We start from the raw sequence: 10,980 nt of genomic DNA, 5'->3' as shown, positions 1-10,980 counted from the left end.
AGTTCCTTCCTTTGGTGGGAAGTTCTCCAGGCTGAGGCAACGGCAAGTATTGATCGGGAGAACAGTCGGACAGCTTGGCTACATCTATAAGAGTGTGAAAAAGGGGGCAGTGCATTTTGAACACCAGCAACATTTCTAACTTCCCAGACGGGTGGTGCCGTGGTAACCCTTACCCGTATATTTTTCTTTGTCCTTTCCCTACCTAGTCAAACGTCCAGTTACATTATTTAACGCGTCATTTCTAGTCAATTTTTTTTCGTCATTCAGTACCTGTCCAGTTTCTATGTCAGTCCATCCTCCCAGTTGCTATGTTCTAAGGAGGAACAGTCATGTTTAAGTCTACGTCTTTTAAAAACTTATCGTTATGAGGACTATGCACATATTCCCTCCTTCCCTTTTCGTCGGTGGTTCGATCACCGCTCTCCCATACTTCAGCCGACGTTCTGACGTGACCTGCAGAAGGGAGGAAAAAGGAGGGGGTGGGGGGCAGCATTCAAAGTACATCAGCATGCAGTAGTCCGTAAATGTTTTTACCTACCACATACTCGACCTATCTCCACGTACTGCATTTCTTTACCATCTCGGCGTTTAAGCCCAGAGGGACCAGTAATGTCAGATAGATAATCATTGACGATCCGCGTATCTACATGAGTTACTCGGTCGTAACCCTCTTTGTTGGGTGCAAGGGTGGCGGCCAGGTGGCATTTCTGCGGTGTCGTTTTTAAGGGTGTCTAAAACACTTTTCTGGCTGCCGGTGATACATAATGTAGCTGCTAAATATCTGATCCTTTTGATCTACATCTTTCATCATACTTATTCTTTGCTCACAGTAGTAAGACATCCAAAACTCATTAATGCAACTGCTACAACTATGCTTTCGTTTTCAAAATACTTTTAATAAAAAGTGTTGATGTATAAATACAGGCCTACAACCCAGTGGACTGGCCACGGAGCAGATTGGAACTGTACATAGGAAGAACAAAGCTGGTGGCAGTTCATTGCATAAAGTGCGGCAGTGCAATAAAATCGTATAAAACCTTTACCACAGAGCAAGCATGATGCATGTCGAGTGTTCAATCAAAAAATAAATTAATTCATTATCCAGATGCTCGCTCGCTGTCTAAATTACACCAATTCATTGTTCCCATTCATAATCGGTACCCACCCTAAATCAGTTCATTTTCAAAACACATGATCAATATCTGTATTGCTTTCTTCTCTAAGCACATAATCACTATCCATCTTATCAATTTTCATTATCCAAAAATACATACATATCTTAGAGCATCAATATTCGAGCAATCCGGGTGAACAGGGAGTTCGAAAGTTCCGTTTCGTGTATTGGCGCCATTTTGGGTGGGGTCAGGCGAGTTCCAGCACAGTCAGAATGTCTCTAGTCTCGCATGGTTGGCCCAGAACCTTCCGTTGGCAGTTCAAAAAGTTTTGTGCTATGTGGTTATCAGTCTAACAAATATGGACCATTAGTCAAAGAGTGGGGAGGGCGGCAACAATTTTCCTACCGGGTCATTCTGGTGTTCCTCCGGAACTGAACAAGTCTGTGCCGTGGCTGCATTTTAGCCATTTCCAATCCGAGGCTGGCGCCGGCAGGAGTTGCACCGATGTCGTGGTTCCCAGTGAAGGGGGCGGGGGCGCCCATGGGAGGGATCAGGGTGCCCCCCGGTTCTTATAGAATCTTCAAGGTTGAGGAGAGAAGGCATGGGATGCGTGCCTGTCCTGGGCAAAAAGACCGCTTTTTGATGTTGACCCTCTTTAAGTAAGAGCATTGGGGTGTCGCTGGAAGCCTCCACCTGGAGGGAGGTGGGGGAGGCTCGTTCGCGCCGCCTCCCCCTTCCAGCGACCCCGCGCCGTTCCTCGGCTCCGTCGCTTCGATATTGGCCGTGCCAGCCATTGAAGATGGGGGGGGGGTGGTCGGCGGCTGAGGCAAGACAGCCCCCCCCTTTTCTCTTGACATGTGGCGGGACTACCTGGAACTGTCCAGGGGTGGACACGTGGCGGGACTACTTGTCACTATGCAGGCGATGGCATGTGGCGGGACTACTTGCAACTATCAGGCGTTGGGTGTAGTTGCGGCCATTATAGCACAAAGAAATGCCGTCATCCTCGCCTTGGCTTCGGCCTTCGACGAAAGCCGGATCGGGTGAGAGAGAGGGGTGGTCGGTGGCCGAGGCAAGACAGCCCCCTCTCTCCCCGCGGCCCGCAGGGCGGCAGAAGAGAAGAGATGGAGAGGTCCTTGTCATTCTTTGGACCGCCTGCCCAACATCATCTCCTACCGACCGTGGCCAGGCGAGCCCCTCGTGCCTCGAGGCCTCGCCTTCCAGATGGGCGTGACCGCGGACCTGTTGCACTTCGGGAGCTTCCGGGAATGGGGGTAGGTACCTATTGAATTTGTTTCTATTTCGTGTGACCGTTATTTGGGCGTGGTGGGCAATGAGGCAGACATGTTGGGAGCAGGAATAGGCAGTGAAACCTAGCTACCTCGTGGTTGTCTTTGCTGTCAAACTTTTTCGCCATTTTATATTTCTTATTACGAACTATTTCTAATGTTTCTTATTTTTAGTGAAGTCAAAAGCTCATCAGGGGGTTACTGACTTAGCCTGATTTCTTTTTATTTTCTTTCTTTTCCTTAGCGTGTTTCGAGCTAAAGTCTTCTGTTAGTAGGGAACGGTGATCACCTCATATTTTTATGTGTCCTTTTCACTAGGGGGTACTTCTGGACGGACCAGACGAGTTCCCTCCAATAAATGGTCCGGGGTGGAACGAGATTATCGATCAAAAAGGGGAACATATATTCCTTCATTAGGGTATCATCCTGGACAGACCGAGCGATGTACTTCCACTTACTAGGGTAGCCTCCTGGACGGACCAGTCGGTCTATTTCTACTAAATGGCCCATTAGTGGAGAGCATATGTCCTCCATAAGGGTAGTCTCCTGGGCGGACCATGCGAGCTACCCCCCAAATAACCAACCAGTGGGGAGTGGGTAGGACTGACGAATTCACAAAGGGGCATAACCTACCCTTTTCTACTTGCAAAGACTAGACAGAATATTTCTATTCCACGTTGTTTGCAAATAGAAAATAACTCAAACGAAACAATTCCTGGAACAACAATGTCCAGGCAACCAACCAATCAATGGGGAGAAAAACAGGTATGACGGATTACAACGGGGACAAATGTCTGCATTACCTGCCCTTCGCTATCCATAAAGGAAACAGAATATTCCTATTCGTCTCTGTTTGTGGACAGGGAAGATCTCAAAGAGCAACAATCGATTATTAATCGACTTCAAAACAATCAGTGGGGAGAAAAGTAGGCATGACGGATTACAACGGGGACAAAAGTCTGCATTACCTACCCTTCTCTATCTGCAAAGAGGGACGACGTTCCTATTCGTCGCTGTTTGCAAACAGAGAATGTCTCGTTCTCAATAAGAGAACCAATATTTCAAGTAGCATTCAAAGCTAAATGAACCAATACCAACGATGCCAGTATACACATACCGGTTCCAATACAATCAATCAATCAATCAGATGGATAAAACCATCCTACCAATCAGGCGTAAAAACACCCTACTTAATCTTACCCGGACCGGACCATACGGACAGTTCTTCGACTTCCTCCTCCAGCGCCCGATCGTTCTCTTACTCCATGTAGCATTCCTGTGGGATTCCAGTCAGGACAATAGGTCACTCAAGAGAGGTCCGTTCAGAATTGGCGAAGTTCTTTTGATCGGCAGCCGGGCTAGGGCCCTCTCAAGGCAGGTATACTCCGATCATTTTAGATGTTCGCTTCTTCGTCTGGATCTTTCTTACCGAACCTTATGTCACTGATGGACCCCGCGTTGGGACGCCAATTGTGGAAAATGAGCCCATAATTCTATCGATGCCCAGGCTGCTGGCGCAAACCGCCTCTTAGTTCCCATGTTGAATAGTTACCAAATAAAGAGACGGGCGCTGGAAGCAGGAATCAAGAACAGAGTTTATTTCTCATGAGGAGAGCCTGTCATTTCGGACACGAAACACGGTGTCTTTCAGGAGGTGCTCTAACAAGTGAGCTGAGACTCTGGCTTTTATATCTTACAAAACACTTGAGAGTACAATCAGGACAGTATGACGCAAAGGAAAAGACATCCCTATAATCCTTGTGTCAATCCTACCCCACATGTGTTCACAATAGGGACCCTTGCCCTGCTGATAAGAGGGGAGGGCAATCACGCAGCTGAGTGTTTCATCAACAGTATAGGATGTGCGCGCCTAATCATAGCCAGGAGGTGGGGTGGCCAGGATCAACAGTGAGTCCTTTGAAGAGGAGTGACTTCATACAATAAGGGCAGTAAATGGTATCTCCTGGTTTAGGCGATGGCCTCGGACATGTGTGGTCAGCCGGGCTCGGGGAAAGGGGGGTCATCAAAGGAGTGGTATTCATGCTGCGTGGACAATCGAGCACGGAGGGAAGGCTTGTCAACAGAGGGGCATTCATGGAAGGAAAGGAGGTGTTGGTCAGGCGCGGTCGTGGTTCTCAAGGACAGGGTCTTGCAGAAGAAGAAGGTTTACGGCCTGCTCATGTGAGGAGAAGGGAGGGGGAGCCAGGGTGGACACGGGGACAGAGTCACATAGAGAGAGATCTTATGACCCGTACGAGGGAGAGCGGGGGCAGTCAGGTGCAGCTGGGGAAGGCTATGTCAGCTAAGGCGAAGGATGCCTCTTCAAGAGGGAATGGGGGGGTTTTGTGCGGGTCAAGCAGGAGAGTTGCCTTTCACAGCAGGGTCGCGCAGAGGGAGAGGGTTTCATGGTTTATGCATGAGAGAGAGAGGGGGTGTAAGATACGCACAGGGGGGAAGCCGGGGATTCCAATGGGTAAAAAGGCCATGGTGCCTAGAATGGCTGTGCATATGCATATAGGTATGGGCTCTTACTGGCAGAGTGATATGGTCAATAGTTTATGGTATTCATGGTGCTCACAGGGAGAGGAGTGGGAGAAGAAGGGAAATGAGTGCTGTTCATATACATCAATTTCTTCAATTTCTACAACATCTAGAACAAGGCGGTTCTGAAGGGCCACCAGGCGGACCACCTGGAGCTCGGCTGTGTTGTTCGTGAGGATGCCAGCTGTGATGTTCATAGTCGTTTCAACTGCCTGGGTAAAATGTCGGATGGCACGGCTGTTCGCCATCGGACCCCAGAGTGGAACAAGTCCCTTCACTGAGTCCAGGAACTGTGCTCCGGTGGAGTCGGCTTGTTCAATGTCTCTTGCTCATTTTTGTCGGTGGTGGTTTGCTGGAGCCACATAGTTTGGAGGGAGGATGAAGGCGATATAGCAGGTACCTCCCCAGCCCTTTGGGAGCCAGGTGTAGGCTTTGGTACCGCAGACGAAGTACATGTTCGGGGAGGTGACAAAAGAGGGTGGATCAGCTGAGTCCAAAGTTCTGGTGATGTGGCCCACCAACTGTGTCCCGAGGCCTTCGATGCATACAAGGCCTGAGACATTGACGACAGACAGGGCCACAGGGTGGCAGCTGTTCGTTTCCGGTGGTAGGAGAAGGTTGGTCTGGCTGGATTGTTGAACACCTGCATTTCAACCCATTCTTTGGCAGGGATGTCCATGTGAAAAGAGGCGTGATGTCACAGGGCAAAAGGGAGCAGCGGTTCTTCCAGTTTTGTTCAGCCAGAACCCATGATAAAAGTGCAACACAGTTTTGCTGGAAGTGGCATTATCCCTGTAACTCTCTTGCAAGAGGATCAGCCAAGCAAGGCAGGAACCATGAACGGTGAAGGGATGAAGGGGATGGAATGTCCAGTGGCATGTGGTAGCAACCCACAGATCCAGCAATTCGTGGCATTGGCAGCAAGGTTGTGTTGGTGCAGCAACTGCACAAAGGAGTTGTTCCAGAACTCCTTACGCCTTACTCGGAGCTGAGGTGAAAAGGAGATTAGGTAGTGTTCTTTCATGGTGGCAGGCTGTGCAGTGGTTAGTAATGTCTTATGAGCGGGTGCACTCTCTTCCACAATCCAGAGGGTGGCCACGAGGAGGAGGCAAAAGAGAAGGGCGATGAAAAGGGCAATAGTCTTTGAGCTGTGTATTTTGTCAGTCTTTGGGTTTTTGTAGTGGATCTTCAGACGTCCGGTTGCCTCCATCATCTTCGTATCGGGCGCTTCCATCATCTTCAAGGGGCTCGGTAGCGGGCAGAACCACAAACTTCTTTTAGCCTCTCTCCCGGTAGCCTTAGTAGTGTTAGGCCACCGTTCTGAGATTTGTACCTTAGTCAGTGGTCTGCTTAGCCGAAGCTCCCTCCTTTCGACGCAGGTTATACCCTTCTCTAGACGGCACAGTGGGATCGGGAAATTTTGCCAATTCGAGTGTCTCTGTATCAGGGTAACAACTCAGGGATGGTTGGTCTTTGTTCAGGAGTTCTTCTTGGGTGGCCACGTCTTCGGTCGTTGTCAGAGTCGAGGCTATCTTCTTGCAATGGTGTGCATGCAGCCAGTTTTGTTTCACCTCCACTCGAAGAGCTGTTCGGGTGGTGATCAAGACTTGCCAGGGGCCCGTCCACCGGGGTTCCAGACTCTTTGCACGCTGGAAGTTCCGGATTAGGACGAAGTCACCTGGTTGGATGTCGTGTCCGGGGCCCCTGGAAGCATCGGGGATGGCCTGCAGCACCTGTTGATGGATAACAGACAGTGTTTTAGTCAGATTATACAAATAGTCAGACATTAGGACGTCCGGGACGTCGTGAATGGATGTCGGTTTTGGTGCGGACCAAACGCTCATAGGTCGACCACACTCCAGAGGCGGAAAGCCGGGAGGTAGTTTGTTTTAATAATTTGTTGTGCTCATTATTTTGTGCTTTTAAAGACCACTTACCCCCTGATATCATCACGCTTTGGCAAAAGCGCATTTAGCGCTGCTTGTCTTCAGGCAGGGAACGCTTTTCACCAGCGCCTCGCCCAGCCCGCAGGCCACACCCCCTTCGGAGGCCACGCCCACCGCCCAACCCTTTAAAGGGTCGCTGAATACTAGCGCCGCCATTTGCTGTACCACACTCCTGAGGCGGAAAGCCGGGAGGTAGTTGTTTTAATAATTTGTTGTGCTCATTATTTTGTGCTTTTAAAGACCACTTACCCCCTGATATCATCACGCTTTGGCAAAAGCGCATTTAGCACTGCTTGTCTTCAGGCAGGGAACGCTTTTCACCAGCGCCTCGCCCAGCCCGCAGGCCACACCCCCTTCGGAGGCCATGCCCACCGCCCAACCCTTTAAAGGGTCGCTGAATACTAGCGCCGCCATTTGCTGTACCACACTCCTGAGGCGGAAAGCCGGGAGGTAGTTGTTTTAATAATTTGTTGTGCTCATTATTTTGTGCTTTTAAAGACCACTTACCCCCTGATATCATCACGCTTTGGCAAAAGCGCATTTAGGGCTGCTTGTCTTCAGGCGGGGAACGCTTTTCACCAGCGTCTCGCCCAGCCCACAGGCCACGCCCCCTTCGGAGGCCACGCCCACCGCCCAACCCTATAAAGGGTCGCTGAATACTAGCGCCGCCATTTGCTTTACCACACTCCTGAGGCAGAAAGCTGGGAGGTAGTTTGTTTTAATAATTTGTTGTGCTCATTATTTTGTGCTTTTAAAGACCACTTACCCCCTGATATCATCACGCTTTGGCAAAAGCACATTTAGCGCTGCTTGTCTTCAGGCGGGGAACGCTTTTCACCAGCGCCTCGCCCAGCCCGCAGGCCACGCCCCCTTCGGAGGCCACGCTCTAAGTGTAGCCCATGCTGCTCCGTTAAGCTCTGCGTGCTGCCCCAGCTTGCCTCAGCAGCCTTCAAATGTTTGTTGTGTAACCCTGCCTCTACTGACAGGAGAACGTCTAACATCTGCATATTGTTTTGTTTTTCTAATTGTTTAGAAGCAATGTCAATGTCAGTATCACAGCCAAGCTCCTTACCAGCCTCCATCTCTGCCTCCTCGCCTCCCGCGACTCCTGGAGCTTCTACAAGCCGCTCTGCGTTCACCGCGCCGTCTCCTGCGCTGCTTACCGGTTGCCTAGCAACCAGGCCTCCGCCGCTTGCGTCCTCGTGGTCCGTTGATTCTGCTTCCGCGTTTGTCTTGCATCTGTCTCCCTGGACGCCGATCGCCATCAGCGGCTTCTCATCCAGCCGTTCCTTCTGCTGCAGACCATCTGCCTGGATCTCTATTCGTGGGACAGATGAAGAAACCCTCGTGGTGAACGACTCTGGTAAGGTCGCTTGCCGCTTCTGGTCTTTTATGATCGTTTGCGCTGCATGCACGCGCTGAGGCTTTCCATCTGGTACAGTTTCCCTCGTCGATTTATACATCGCTGATCGGGTCTCCGGACCTGCTTCCGATTTCTTCTCCTGTTTTTCCGCTTTCTTTGCTGCTGTGCTCTTCGAGCTCCGATTAGGAAGTTCCGCCGTTTTTCTCACAGAGGCTGTTTTTGGGATTGCCCCCTCTCTCACAGCAACTCCTGAAGGTTTAATCGGTCCTGCAGCTGATATTTTGTCTCTATCCGCCTTGAGCCTTTGGGACATCTTCAAAGGTACTTCCACGCTGTTTATCAGACTTCTCCAGCAGTTCAGCCAGTTTATCACCTTCTTTATCACCTTCTTTGTAGGCAGGCCCCTCAGCCAGCCTGGGTTGAGTGTATCCACCGTATCAAGAAAAATCCGGTTAGCCAGACCCCACATCCCTGGGTTCACCAATACTCCATCATCCTAGGATAGGAGAGAGTAAAAATGCGACTGCTCTCTACAGAGCCACGGCGGCCATCTTGCCTCCCATGAGGTTTTTTTTTCTACTGATTTCGGATTTTGTTTTCTTATTATAGATGATTTGTATAAATGTGTACGTTGCGTCCGGTTAGATCTATTGTATGATTTATGTGTTAGTACTTAAGGCTTGTGATACATGTAATGCTCATAATCCTTTGTTGTAATGAAGAAAAATAAAAAATCTTATAAATAAAAAAATAAAAAAATAATAAAGGGTCGCTGAATACTAGCGCCGCCATTTGCTGTACCACACTCCTGAGGCGGAAAGCCGGGAGGTAGTTTGTTTTAATAATTTGTTGTGCTCAATATTTTGTGCTTTTAAAGACCACTTACCCCCTGAAATCATCACGGTTTGGCAAAAGCGCATTTAGCGCTGCTTGTCTTCAGGCGGGGAACGCTTTTCACCAGCGCCTCGCCCAGCCCGCAGGCCACGCCCCCTTCGGAGGCCACGCCCACCGCCCAACCCTATAAAGGGTCGCTGAATACTAGCGCCGCCATTTGCTGTACCACACTCCTGAGGCGGAAAGCCGGGAGGTAGTTTGTTTTAATAATTTGTTGTGCTCATTATTTTGTGCTTTTAAAGGCCACTTACCCCTGATATCATCACGCTTTGGCAAAAGCGCATTTAGCGCTGCTTGTCTTCAGGCGGGGAACGCTTTTCACCAGCGCCTCCCCCAGCCCGCAGGCCACGTCCCCTTCGGAGGCCACGCCCACCGCCTATCTGTCCTTCCTGCTATAAATCATGTGTTTCCCCCGGAAGCGCAGCGGACGAGCGCAGCGGGCGCGACGGTTGCGCACCGAAGGCACGCCTAAGGAAAGCAGTCTGCGCCCGTCCGCGACCGACCGGGGCTAGGGGCTGGTCACTCTGCCTCTCCTATTCAATATTCATCTGCGCAGCTGACCGGTCTCCAAGGCCTGTGGCCACTAGATGACATCGTATCAGCCCGAATCATCAGGCTAGGCCTCTCCACATCTTATCCCCTTTCCCACTCTTGTTCTTCACCCTTGTCCTCGGCCAGTCGCCCCACCACCCCTTTACTTACTGGCCCCTCCTCTACGGCTGTCTCCGCGATGTACCTCAATACCAGATCGGCAATTAAGCACCAACACGATCTTTTCACGCTACTGGATTCACATAAACCTGACCTTCTATTCCTTACTGAGACCTGGTTTTCTGATAGCTCCCTCCCCTCTCTACTGGCAATGGTCCCCCCATCCTATTATGCTCTCCGAGCCGATCGCTCTTCTGGCAAGCCAGGAGGTGGAGTCGCTTTGATTGCCCGTAAAGAAATCATTTTTCAACCTCTAGTCTTTACCCCTTTGGGCTCATCAGATTGTTTACTGGCCCGCTCACTTTCCCTTACTCCCCCACTCACTTGTGTCCTTATTTACCGACCCCGTCCTCCCCGCAATTATTTCTTCCAAGCTTTCAAGACCTGGTGGCTACCCTGGCAGTCAACCACTCGTCCATTGTTGTTCTGGGGGATTTTAACTTTTGGCCCTCCGACCCCGCTGAATGTACAGCTTCCAAGGAGTTTTCAGATTCGCTTCGCTCTCTTAACTTTACCTCCGCTGTACACGCCCCTACCCATAGTCGGGGCCACACCCTCAACCAAATTTGGTATTGAGATTGCCCGGTTACCTGACTATCCATTTCCCCCTGCACCTGGTCTGATCATTCTCTTATCTCCTTCTCTTTATCCCTTTGTTCAGTTCCTAAGCCTCCCCCAGTTAAAAACACTTGGGCGCGCTCATGGAACCGCGTGGACGTAGCCTCCTTGTCTGCCACACTTTCCGCTACCAGCCCGGGTCTTTCAGGGCTGCCATCTCTTGGACAAGCGGAATCCATCAATGGTTGGTTGCGGGCAGGCTGTGACTCATTCGCCCCGCTAAAGCGCATATCATCTAAGCGCTCTAAAGATGCAAACCGCTGGTTCAATGGCGAATTGAAGGCTCAAAAACATAATCTTCGCCGAGCGGAGCGCCTCTGGCGGCGGGACTACTGTCCCATCTCAAGAAATCATTATATCACCCTTTTGGCCCTTTACAAGAAATCCATTCTGGAAACTAAGAAGGCCTATTTCTCGTCTAAAATTGAGTTTGCCGAAAACCGACCCAGAGAAATTTTTGCTATTGTTCAAGATCTAGCATACTCTGACAGGGCCACACTCAA

Source organism: Lissotriton vulgaris, unplaced genomic scaffold, assembly GCF_964263255.1.
Source record: "Lissotriton vulgaris unplaced genomic scaffold, aLisVul1.2 SCAFFOLD_424, whole genome shotgun sequence".
In the NCBI taxonomy this organism is placed as follows: Eukaryota; Metazoa; Chordata; class Amphibia; order Caudata; family Salamandridae; genus Lissotriton; species Lissotriton vulgaris.
Note: the sequence above shows the minus strand (reverse complement) of the source record.